Source organism: Macrotis lagotis, chromosome 8, assembly GCF_037893015.1.
Source record: "Macrotis lagotis isolate mMagLag1 chromosome 8, bilby.v1.9.chrom.fasta, whole genome shotgun sequence".
NCBI classification, from domain to species: Eukaryota; Metazoa; Chordata; class Mammalia; order Peramelemorphia; family Peramelidae; genus Macrotis; species Macrotis lagotis.
Genome location: NC_133665.1, coordinates 45,943,694 through 45,956,663, shown reverse-complemented (window position 1 = coordinate 45,956,663; position 12,970 = coordinate 45,943,694). Strand labels below are relative to the sequence as shown.

Genomic DNA, 12,970 nt, shown 5'->3' with positions numbered 1-12,970 from the left:
AAGACTTAGCAGCAGGACCCAGAAATTTGGAATTTTCTTTAGCTCCTTGGAAACAACTAAACTAAATTTCTTTAACTCATTAGAAACAACCAAGTTTTAGTACCTAGAAAAGCAGTAATAATCAGTAAAAATAAGAAGCTACCAGATGGTATACTGAGGACCATTGAGTGCTTCCACCTCCCCAGTAGAAAGTTGAGGACATTTTTTATTCTACTTTGTCCCAGAAGTAAAAATTACTAGTTATGATACTGACTATGCCAACTTGCACTTTGGCCACCTCTTGAGGTTGGTAAGTAGGTAGGAAGTTTACCATTTAAAAATCACTGGAGAATAGCATAGTCAATCCAGAATTTAGGTGGAAGGACTCTTAACAATCCTTCCTATGGAAGATCATGAAAGTTTTATCGGTAACCTAGGAGGATGACAATCAAGGTCAATCTCCAAGTAGTTTTTTATTTATGTAATAATAACTATCTCTTGATAGATTTGATTAAAATGCAAGAATAGATTGTTGGGGGTTTTCCCTCTATCATACCAACAAGCTGGGCACTGGGGAATGACTGATTGAAATATCTCTAGCAAACTCTCACTGAGACTCACTTTTTCACAGCTCCTCTACACTTTTGGTTTGGGGGAAGAAATTCTGAAAAGCTGGAAGGAATATTCTAGACCTTTCTCCATTGAACTTTATTGCAGAATTCCGGACTTAGAAGGGAGAGGCCCAGTGTTACATCTGGGTTCTCAATAATATCCTTAGGGTGATAGGGCAAGGCATCAAAACAATTGTTAAACAGCTGAAGTTGCTTTACTGAAAGGCCTTTTTCATAACAAACCCTTCTCCACCCAGGACAGAACAAAGAACTTCTACAGGAGACAGGCAAGGGGGTGGTCACCAGACAAACATAGACTGAAAATCCTAGTGTATGTCTTACCTCATCTTACTTTCCACTCTGTGACTGATTCAGACCACCAAAAGCACAATAGTGACCATCCTTATTAATCTATGGTCTGTCTCTGTTAGTTACCCTTCCCCCATAAATAAAAAAAAAAGGAAATTCATGATTGAAAAAAAAAGGAAAAAGATTCCATTTTAACTCTTAGAATGTCTTGTTTGGGGGGGCATCAAAAATTTTGGAGGGTTTTTAAGAGATCCATAGGACTGGGGTTTGTAATCTTTTGGGCTATCATGGACCCCTTTGGCAGTCTGGTAAAATCTAAGGACCCTTCTCAGAATGTTTTTTAATCCCTTTTTCAAGGTAATGAGGTTAAGTGACTTGCCAAGGTCCCATGGCTAGGTAAGTGTTAAGATGCCAAATTTGAACTCAGTTCCTCCTGACTCCAGGACTGGTGTTCTATACACAGCATTACCTACCTGCCCCTCAGAATGTTTTTAATGCATAAAATATAAAGGATCACAATAAAAAATAAATAAAAAAAACGTTCTTTTTAAAAAGTTCATAGACCCCAGTTTAATGAGAACTGTCAGGGTAGAGAGTTCAATAATGGGGACTATCCCTGTCTTGATAGCACAGAAATGCAGCCCAGATGCAATCTACCACTTGTTGCTAACCCAGACAGGGCATCTTAGCTTTGCCAACCTTACTGGCCAGGGTGCTGCCTGTTTCTTTGACAATACTCTTATTTAGGAGTCATATAATCCTACAGGTGAATCATCTCATTCAGGCTCTTCTTGAACAGTTGACAGAGAACTCATTATCTCATTAAGCCATTCATGCTTATGTCACCCATGTCTCCATAAGAATTTTTAATCAAATTAAGTCAACAAACATTGATACCTACTGGGTGCCTCCTACAAAGGAAAAATTGAGATCATCTGTTCTAACTTCCCTCTTTTTTCACCAATTCTACACTTCTATTTCCTTCAGTATTCACTCTATTCTCTCTTTCCTTTTGGAGAGGATCATTAGCCTTCTGATCACCAAGGTTTGGAACCTCTGAGTCACCTTCTACTTTAATCAGCCATCTCCTTGATACTCGCTTCCCACTCACTGACATCTGCTCCTCCTTTTCCTTCAATTTCCCACAACCATGAAACTTGGAGTCACTAGACTCTGAGAGATAAAATGCAGTATCTTTGATTTAGCATTTAAAGTCCTTCATGAACTGTCTAAAACCTGCCTTCCCAAGCTTATTGTACGCTATCCTTCATAATCCCCATGTTGTAGTCAACCTTTCTGACTTGCTCTTCTCAGCAATATTCCATCTCTTAATGTGTCTGTCTCCTTGAACATACAATAGCCTGGAATATACTCCATCTTATCTTGTAAAACCTATAGTTTCTTTCAAGGTTCCACTCAAATCTCACTTTTTTTTTTTTTTGGTGGTGAAAAGTCTTTTATTTTTTTTCTGATGCATTCATTTTATTACTTTTTAAAATTAAAGATTTTATTTATTTTGAGTTTTACAATGTTTCCCCTAATCTTACTTCCCTCCCCCCACCCACCACAGAAGGTAATTTGTTAGTCTTTACATTGTTTCCATGGTATACATTGATCCAAATTAAGTGTGATGAGAGAGAAATCATATCCTTAAGGAAGAAACATAAGTATAAGAGACAGCAAGATCAGCCAATAAGATATCAGTTTTTTTTTCTAAATTAAAGGGAATAATAGTCCTTGGTCTTTGTTCAAACTCCACAGTTGTTTCTCTGGATACAGATGGCATTCTCCATCGCAGACAGTCCCAAATTGTCCCTGATTATTGCACTGATGGAATGAGTGAATCTATCAAGGTTGATCATCACCCCCATGTTGCTGTTAGGGTGTATACAGTGTTTTCGTGGTTCTGCTCATCTCACTCAGCATCAGTTCACACAAATCCCTCCAGGCGTCCCTGAATTCCCATCCCTCCTGTTTTTTTTTTTTTTTTTTTAGCAAGGCAAATGGGGTTAAGTGGCTTGCCCAAGGCCACACAGCTAGGTAATCATTAAGTGTCTAAGGTCCCATTTGAACTCAGGTACTCCTGACTCCAGGGCCTGTGCTTTATCCACTGCGCCACCTGCCCGCCCTTCTCCTGGTTTCTAATAGAACAATAGTGTTCCATGGCATACATATACCACAGTTTGCTTAGCCATTCCCCAATTTAAAGACATTTAATTGATTTCCAGTTCTTTGCCACCACAAACAGGGCTGCTATCAATATTTTTGTACAAGTGATTTTTTTAAATTTATTTTTTTATTTTATTTAATATTTATTCTCATTTTGTACAAATAATAGTGTTTTTACATTAATAAAATATTTATTTAAGAGTAAATGAAATACCTCCTCTCCCCCATAAATATAGAACTTGCTTGAGCGATAAAGTAAAGGGGAGAGAAAAAAATTAAAATAAAAAAAATAATAGTAATTATTGTAGTTATGGCCAGGTGGTGCAATGGATGGAGCACCAGCCCTGGAACCACGAGTACCCAAGCCCACATCTGGCCCCGTACACCCAACAATCACCGAGTTGTGTGACATGCAAGCCACCCAAACCCCACTGCCCTGCAAAAACCAAAAAAAAAAAAAATACCCAAAATAAAATAAAATAGCAATAATAGTAGGGGTGGCTGGGTGGCAGACAGAGCATTGGCCCTTGAGCCAGGAGCACCTGGGTCCAAATCCAGCCTCAGACACCCAAAGATCACCCTGCTATGCAGCCCCAGGCAGGCCACCCAGCCCCACTTGCCCTGCACCCCCCAAAAAATAATAATAATAAAAAATGTGCTTGAGTCTTTGTTCCAACACCAACAGCTCTGTCATGGGTGGATCACATTCTTTATGATAAGTCCATCACAAAAGTTACTTCCATATTTTTCCACCATTGCCATTGCTGATCGCAACTCCCTCCTTTCGTATTTCTCCACTACCATGTACTATATTTTCTTTCTCCTTTCACTCTGACTCTGCTGTAGGGTAGCTGAGTGGCACAGCAGACAGATCCCTGGCCCTGGGGCCAAGAGGCCTTGAGCCCCTATACCACCCCTTAGGCCTAGCATCCACCTGGCTCTATGGTCTAGGACAGGCCATCCAATCCCAGCCCCTTGCAAGAAGTAAAAAAGAAAATGTTTTATATCTGACCACTCTCCCCCCATGGACCATCCTCTCCTCCATCACTCACATCACCCCCTTCCCCCTGTCCCCCCCCCTTCTTACTCCAGATGTCTATACCCCATTGAGTATATATGCTGTTTCCTCTTCTAGCCACCTCTGATGAGAGCCAAGATTCCCTCATTCCCCCTTGCCTTCCCCCCTTCCATATCATTGCAATAGCTCATTGTAATAAAGGAAAATCTTATTATATGAAATATCTTGGCCTATTCCCCCTCTCCTTTTTCTTTCTCTCATTACATTTCCCTTTTTTTCTACTGACTCCATTTTTACACCATGCTTTATCTTCGAATTCTACTTTCTTCTGTGCTTCAACTATAAAAGCTCCCTCTACCTGCTCTATTAACTGAGAAAGTTCATATGAGTATTATCAGTGTCATTTTTCTATGTAAAAATACATGAATTCATCCTCATTAAGTCCCTCATATTTTCCCCTTCTCCAATCTCTAGGCTTCACCTGAGTCCTGTATCTGATGATCAAAACTTCTGTTCAGCTCTGGCCATTCCAACAGGAACATTTGAAATTCCCCTGGTTCATTGAAAGTCCATCTTTTTCCCTGGAAGAGGACATTTAGCCTTGCTGGGTAGTTGATTCTTGGTTGCATTCTAAGCTCTTTTGCCTTCCGGTATATTATATTCCAAGCCCTACGAGCTTCCAATGTAGCTGCTGCTAAGTCCTGTGTGATCCTGACTGCAGCTCCACGATATTTGAACTGTGTCCTTCTGGCTGCTTGTAATATTTTCTCTTTGACTTGGGAGTTCTGGAACTTAGCTATAATATTCCTAGGGGTTGGTTTTTTGGGATCTCTTTCTCTGGGGGATCGGTGGATTCTCTCCATTTCTATTTTGCCCTCTGCTTCTAGAATATCAGGGCAATTTTCCTGTAGTACTTCTTTGAAAATGATGTCAAGGCTCTTTTCCTGATCATGACTTTCAGGTATTCCAATAATTTCTAAATTATCTTTCCTAAGTCTGTTTTCCATATCAGTTGTTTTTTCAATGAGATATTTCACATTTTCTTCTAATTTTTCATTTTTTTTGGTTTTGAAGTATTGATTCCTGATTTCTAGTAAATTCATCAATCTCCCTGAGTTCTATTCTTTGTCTGAAGGATTTATTCTCCTTAGAGAGTTTTCTTATCTCTTTTGCCATCTGGCCAATTTTGCTTTTTAAAGCATTCTTCTCCTCCATAATTTTTTGAACTGTTTTATCCATTTGACCTAAGCTGGTTTTTAGCATGCTATTTTCTTCAGCATTTTTTTTGGATTTCCTTGACTAGGCTGCTGACTTCATTTTCATGTTTTTCCTGCATCTCTCTCCTTTCTTTTCCCAGTTTTTCTTCTAACTCCCTCAGTTGGTTTTCAAAGTCTTTTTTGAGCTCTGTCATAGCCTGAGTCCAATTTCTGTTTTTCTTGGAGTCTTTAGATACGGGAACTTGTGCTTCCTCATCTTCAGACTGAGTATTTTGATCCTTCTTGGGCTCACAGGCAAAATATTTCTCAATAGCGTTACTCTTGTTTCTCTGCTTGCTTATTTTCCCAGCCTGAGCCTCGTTTTGGGGTGCTTCCTGAGCTTTTGGGACACTCCCACAAGGATCTCAGTGTGTGAGGCTCTGTCCTCCCTCCTGGTCTGTGAATGACCATATGCGCCCCCCCCTCTGCCACAGGGCTGAGGTGGGGGGGCTGCTGTTCTATGGGGGCCCTAGACTGCGATCAGGATCTGAATGTAGTCAGAGCCCCAGAGTCCTGTTTCAGGGGCAGAGGACAGAGCTCGGCAATCTCTCTTCACTCCCCTCCCTAGGTTCAATGGGCTCATGCTCTGGGGGCTCCTGCTTACCTGCTCGGCTCTGCCTCCTTCAGTTTCTGGATCTGGGCTGCAAGACCACTTTACTGGCTGTGTGCCATAAGGCCTGGGTTTCACGTGCTTGCTCTGGCAGAGGTCCCCCTGCTGTTTCCCCCAATTTGTGCTTGGTTCTCCCTGGGGTGTAGCTCTGGAGACTCCCCCGCTGTTGTGAGCTGCAGCTCCCAGTTCCCTGGGGCTGCCTCTGGGAGGCTGAAGTTCTTTTGCTCTGGAGGGCCACCCCTCTGGCAGGCTGCCCCTCCAACCCGGGGAGCAGAGCCTTTCTGCTCTTTTCCAGGTTACCTTGAGTGGGAGAACTGCCTCACTGTGTCCCTCTGTGGGTTCTGTCTCTCGAAAGTTTAGTTAGAGTCCTTAGCTCATGACTTTTATCAGAGAGCACCTAAGACGTGATCTTTTTTTGTGGCCATCTTGGCTCTGCCCCATAAGTGATGTTTTTAACCCTTTTTCATCATCTCTTCAGGGTATAGCCCCAGTAGTGGAATTGCTGGATCAATGGGTTTGCACACCTTTGTTGCCCTTTGGGCATAATTCCAAATTTTTCTCCAGAAAAGTTGGATGAGTTCACAGCTCCACCAACAATGTAATAGTGTCCCAGATTTCCCACAGCTCTTCCAACAATGAACATCAAATCTAACTTCTGACAAGAAGACTTATCCTTATCATAATGATTGTTATGATAATCCTCTTCCTGTGGAAATTACTTTTTTCTTATAATAATAGTAGCTAGCACTTCCATAGAATTTTAAGTTTTGCCAAGTGCTTTAAAAATTATCTCTTTTTATCCCAGAAATAGCACTGGGAGGCAGGTACCATCATTGTTTCCATTTTACAGAAGTAGAAACTGAGGCAGGTTAAGTGACTTCTGCAAGATCACACAAGTAGCAAGTGTAGGAGGATGGATTTGAACTGCGGACTTCCATCTCTAGAGTCAGTGCTCTATCTACTTCAGTATCTAGTTGTCTCTATGTTCATCTTTTCTCCAGGTAAAATATAAATTCCTTGAAGAAAGGGGCTATTTTTATTTTAGTCTTTTGTATGCTCAACATTTCACACAGTATAGATACTTAGTAGACACAGCAATAAATACATTCTCATTGAACTGGATTGAGTTTCTTTGTAAATGACTCCCAGAGCTATATATTGAACTCTAATCTGCTGAGCTCCAGTTTGGTATTACCTAGTGGAAATCAAACTAAATAAATCAGAAAAGAATTCCCAGTTCCTTCTGATAGCACTACCACTAACGCCACCCTTCTTCAAACAACTTTGTTGATGTTAGTGCCATCATTATTCTTCCAGTCATCCAGATTGATAACATTTGCATCATCCTCAACTCTTCTTTTTCTTCTTTCCCTCCTCCTCCATTCCCAATCAGCTGCCAAGTCTAACTGATGCTGCCTCCACAACTTATCCATTGCTCATCCCCCCATGCACTGAGGCAGCATGGTAATCTTTTCCTCTAGTATTGTAGAGGATGCCTGGTTTCCATATCCTCCCCTGTACAAGAATCCTTTCATATAATCTCCCTAAAGCATAACTATGACCATGCACTGCTCCTTATCTACATCTCTTATTTTTCAAAACTTAGCTCATATACCATCTCCTAAGGAAAAACTTTCTTTATTCTATTAGCTATAGTTGCTTTAGACTTCTTCCAATTATTGTGTCTTTATCATTTATCTGTTTACATGATGTTTCTCCCCAATATAATATAAGCTTCTTGAGGGCAGGGTACTCCTTTAAATTTTCTCTTTTTATCCCAAATACCAAGGAAAACACATTTGTTGTTGCACTGAAATGGATTGGAAAGAATTACCCAACCGGGGCTTGTTGGAAAGTATTACCCAACAGGAGCTTGTTGGGAAGTAACCATTGTGCCAAGACAAAGTTAGGACTAGGAACTAGGCCTGCAATTTAATTGACATAAAGAAACACTAGGCAACAAAACTAGTTCTACTGGTACAGATGATTAAATTAATATGAGGAAGCGCTGAAGTGACAAAACGCCCTCCTCTCAGAGTCTTTCCTTCAACTTGTCTTGTAGAATTGTCTAAGGCACTGAGAGGTTAAATGACTTAAAAGACAGCCAGCATGTATCAGAGGCAGGATTTGTATCCATATCTTTCTGGGTTTGGGGTCAGCTTTCTCTATCCTATATCACATTTTCTCTCACGAGGAAATGCATTAATAATTTTTTAAAAAAAATACATAAAATAAATGAAAATAGAAAATTTTACCAGGTAGATGACAATCCTTTATGATACCTCTAATTAGCCCTTTGCCAGCATCTTTCTTGGGCAACTACTATTTTATGTATCAGAATCCTAGGACTCAGAATTGAAAAGGACAGAAAAATCCAAAGTTCCTAATTTTTCCAAGTAAGGGAATTGAAGCCTGAAAGATTAAGTAATCAGTCCAGAGTCACATAGCTACCAAAGACTTCAGACAAGATGCCTGTGAGAAAGAATTATGTATTTGTTTCCAGGAGAATGTGGATCTAGAATGAGGAAAGTGCAAGAGTAAATCAGGTGTCTGGAGAATAATACATTACAAAAACCAGGATATCTGGTCTTTGTGGAAACTGAAAAGATGCCAGCTGTTCTACAGGAAGCTGAAGGATAGAGAAAAGGAAAGGCAATTAGAAAGGAATTTGACTAATTTGTGAGCCAAATGAAGCCCCTCAGTCGACTTCAAGTCACCTCAATGGGAGGAGGGGGTGAAAGTTGTGAACTAGCTCAAACTGGTGAGCCTGCTTAGTGGATCTGAAGGGAGGGAGTGTCCTAAGAATGCACCCCCTCCCCATGATAAGGACCTATCAGGACTCAGAGGGGAGGAGCAGGGGTCTTCTACTCTATATAATTTTGTACTTCATGAGGATTTAGGGTGTCTCTCGCTAAGGGCCACTCGTGTCTTGCAAGAGCCCTTAATACATGGATTAATTCTTCCCATACTCCAGTAAGCATAGTCTCCTTTCTTTTTCCATTTGGAGCCAATTACTCCTCCCCACAAATCAGCGTAGTAGCAGGAAAGTTTGGAGTAGTTCTCTAGGCTGCTCGAGCTATTTCCTCAGCTCTGCTGAAAGAGAAGAATATGTCGGCCTATTTATAACAGTGCCCATCATCAGTCATCCTTTTCTGAACATTATAAATAGGAATAATCTGACTTGATATACTCCAGAAGGCAGCTCAAGAATGGATCTGACTACAGTCATCTCATCACTGTTTATTCCAACTCTGATGCCTATAGTTCGAGGGCTTAGAAGAAATTCTAGTCATGCCTCCCTCTCTCCTGCCACTCAAGCCCCCCATGGTCATCATAGCCATGACTCACCTTAATGGATCCAAGGGTTTATCAGCATGAGTTGTCCTTCCACTAACACAGATCACACTTTTTTAATTCTGTGCAGATTCTTATTCTAAGCCTGTCCAACAGGAAATGCAAGACAATGGCCCTGCCCCTCCCATTTATAATCTCTCTTTTGCACTCACACTCCATTTTAGACTCAACTCTTGAGTGGCTATAGAATGGTAGTAGATACCCTATCCCACTATCTGATTGCCTTAAGTACCCAGGCGGTAATGGTGCAATCAGGACCATTCTCTTCAGCTGTTTGTGGTAGGCACTAGTGAGGAAGTGGGGCAAAAGGTAGGAACATCTCAAGGGAATAGATCCTTATGATAAGGATCTGTGGTTTCCTCTAACACTAACAGATTACAACCCATTTTTATTTTAGTAAATTAGTTTTATCGGATTCTAGAGACTCAGAGAGGTTAAACAACTTTATGGTCACTCAATGCAGAGATGGGATTTGTTCTCAGTTCTTTCCTTACTCCAAGGCTAGAATTTTATCTATAGTATCACATTGCTTCTCTACCAGGAGAGGAGGAGAAAGGAGAGGAGGAGTAAGTAGTAGTAATTATAAATACCATCAATATTGGCTTTTCCTCTTAACAAGGTATTGACTTCATCCTCTTCCATTCCCACTGACCCTTTGATCTGATATTGACGATTTGATATTGAAATCCAAATTGGGAGAGTGAACATGTAGCTATGAAATTCTTAGCTAATCCATCCTAGATATGATAAAAGTGAAAGAAAATACAGGAAGAATCAGAGCGAACTTAGTGGTATCAGTATGGGGAGGTGGGAGAGAGTGAGTGGGTTAAGTGGAGGTCTCTCATTCTGAAGAAAGAACAATCCCCAAAAGTAGGTCAACAGGCCCCCTTCTAAAAAGTAGGTCAGGGGGGTGGCTAGGTGGTGCAATGGATAAAGCACCGGCCCTGGAGTCAGGAGTACCTGGGTTCAAATCCGGTCTCAGACACTTAATAATTACCTAGCTGTGTGGCCTTGGGCAAGCTACTTAACCCCATTTGCCTTGCAAAAAACCTAAAAAAAAATAAGTAAATAAACAAATAAGTAAATAAATAAATAAAATAAAAGTAGGTCAGGAGGGCTAAATTTCTAAGAACTGGCTCCTGAGAGCAGGTGTCACCGCTGCAGTGGTTGTGACCACAAAAATCCCCCATGCTATTTATTGCAAAGCTCAAGACAAATCATTTAGAAGTTAACAGGAATGGGGGGGGGGGGTTGTGGTTTTTGCCTATAAAGCTTTGCTGCTAATGCTTGTTAGGCAGCCTCCAACCTGGGTGTCTCCTTTGTGCCTGGGGAGGGACTGCCTGCTTCTTGCAAGATTCTAATAAAAATGACACATTGCTCTGAACTTTGAGAAGCTTCTGAGTAGTCAATTTGAGTAGGGATCTTCATCATCCCATACAGTTTTGGGGGCTCATTCGGGATCTGGTGGTCTTCCAGGAGACAGTAACACACCCTTAGATGGGGACAGGTGCCCATGAAGAGATTTCTCCAGTAGTCTCCAGTCTTAGTGTGTTGCCTCCCTCCTGTTAGACAAATGGCTGGAGGCAGAGGAACTCAGTGAGGAGCGGAGTCTAAAAGAGAAAGTAGAGAGATCCTGAGGGCTGGCGCAGTCTGAAAAACCTACATGTGTAGCTCAAGGTAAGCACTCAGGAGTCTGGGGGTCTATTGGCAGGGTCAAGGGAGACCCGAGTGATTAGCTCCCTAATAAATTGCTGAAAGGACTGCTGTTGACCCCAGTGAGAAAGGACTCTCCAAGGGGAGCTCTTGGGTGACAGCTAGTGAGAGGGTAACCTCCACTGTAGAAAATGGGGAAGGCTCAGTCCAAAGCTCAAAGTCACGATCCTAGCCAGGATATTCCCGTGGACAGCCCCTTTAGGGAGTCGATTACAGAATTGGGAAGATTTCCTAAAATACAAAGGAAAAAGCAAAAAGAAAATGATTAAATTCTGCTGTTTTGTTTGGGGTGGCTATGACTTGGGAGGGGGTATAATTTGGCCAAAATTTGGCTCTACTGAGGACTGTGTCTGTCAGCAATTGAATTTATATGTAAATGAGAAGAGTCCCTTCTGCCCAGAGGAATCGGCTATGCGAGCCTCTGGTTACCGAAGGCTGCTAAGCTCCTCCTCGGTAAGGAGAGTGGGCAGCAAAAGGAGAAGAATACGAAGGAAACCCAAGAATTGGACAAACAGTGGGACCCCCTCAAAGCCCTCCGTATGCTCCCCCTTCGCCCATGATGCTGCCCATGGCACCACCAGTTGAGGGACCCTTGATAAACCTAGTTGTAGTAAGGGACACTGGGATTTGGGGTGCCCAGTTCTCAAAGCTAAGAAAAGAGTTACAGCAGTTGAAGCAGGATGTGAGGAATTTCCCTTTTAGAAACTCTGAGGGTGCATGTACAAGTGCTGAAAGTAAAAAGGAAGATTTGTTCCCATTAAAAGAAGTCCCAATGGGGGGACCACAAGGGGGAATAGGATTTGTTAATGCCCCTATTATGGGGGCTGAATTAATGAATTTCAAGAAAGACCTAGTTTCAATCATGGAGGACTCCGTAGGGACCCCCAGACAGATCAGTTTCTGGGTCCTAACATCTATTCATGGCCAGAGCTGATGCATGTTCTCAACATGCTATTCACCCATGAAGAGAGAGCAACAATTAGGACCACAGCCATTAGGGAGTGGGAAAGGAGACACCCACCCGCTGCGGGAGTAATACCAGCAGATCAGAAGTACCTGGTGGCTGACCCAGGTTGGGATAATAACAATCAGGACCATCGGCAACACATGCAGGACTTAAGGGAACTAATCATAGCAGGGGTCGGGGACTCTTTTCCAAAAAGACAGAATATAAACAAAGCATTGGAGATTAGGCAGGAGAAGGATGAGTCCCCCTCAATCTTTTTGGAAAGGCTTAAGACAGGCATGCGAAAATACTTGGGAATGAACCCCAAGGACCCCGAAATGGAAAGCACCCTGAAACTACACTGTTTCTAATTCATGGCCAGACATTAACAAAAAGCTACAGAAAATTGATGGGTGGAGCCACAAGCCCTTGGGGGAATTGCTGGAGGAAGCCACCAAGGTATATGTGAGAAGAGATGAGGAAAAGAAAAAGAGGCAGGACAGGAGGGAATATCACAGAAAAATGTTACTACAGACAATACAAGGGAAGCCATCTGTTGAGAATAGAGGAAATAATAGAAAATGGAAACCTCAGAGAGGGCCGCAGAAGGGGAAGAGGGAGAAGAGGGAGTTGACCTGTTTGACTTGTGGGAAGCCAGGACACTTCTCTCAAGAGTGCACTCGACAGCAGGAGGAAGAGAAGGTGTACTCCCTGGTTGAATTGGAAGGTTGGGGGGGGGGGTCAGGGGCTCACAAAAAAAAAATCCCCACCCGCAGCCCTTGATAAATGTAAGGGTGGGGCCATCAAGAGAAGAAGTAGTTTTCTTGGTGGACTCTGGTGCTGCCAGAACTTCAATAAGGTGGGAACCAGAGAAAGAGCAGAGTTTTAAACAACTTAGATCAGCTGTTATGGCAACCCCAGTACTGCTCCTACCATCCTTACAGAAGCCCTTTCACCTGTTTGTAAATAATGAGAAAGGGGTGGCCCTGGGAGTCCTAGCCCAAA

At 42.1% G+C, this 12,970-nt stretch overlaps 1 protein-coding gene across 2 annotated transcripts in view; it reads right to left on the bottom strand.

The window, feature by feature from the left end:
• The window catches only part of SLC5A11 (solute carrier family 5 member 11), a 73,954-nt gene extending 64,572 nt beyond the window's left edge, over window positions 1–9,382 (bottom strand). For both annotated transcript variants that reach the window (XM_074196807.1, XM_074196808.1), the window contains exon 1: window positions 9,301–9,382. The gene's annotated coding sequence lies outside the window, so the exon portion shown is untranslated. The remainder of the gene's footprint in view (window positions 1–9,300) is intronic.
• Window positions 9,383–12,970: the final 3,588 nt, after the last annotated feature.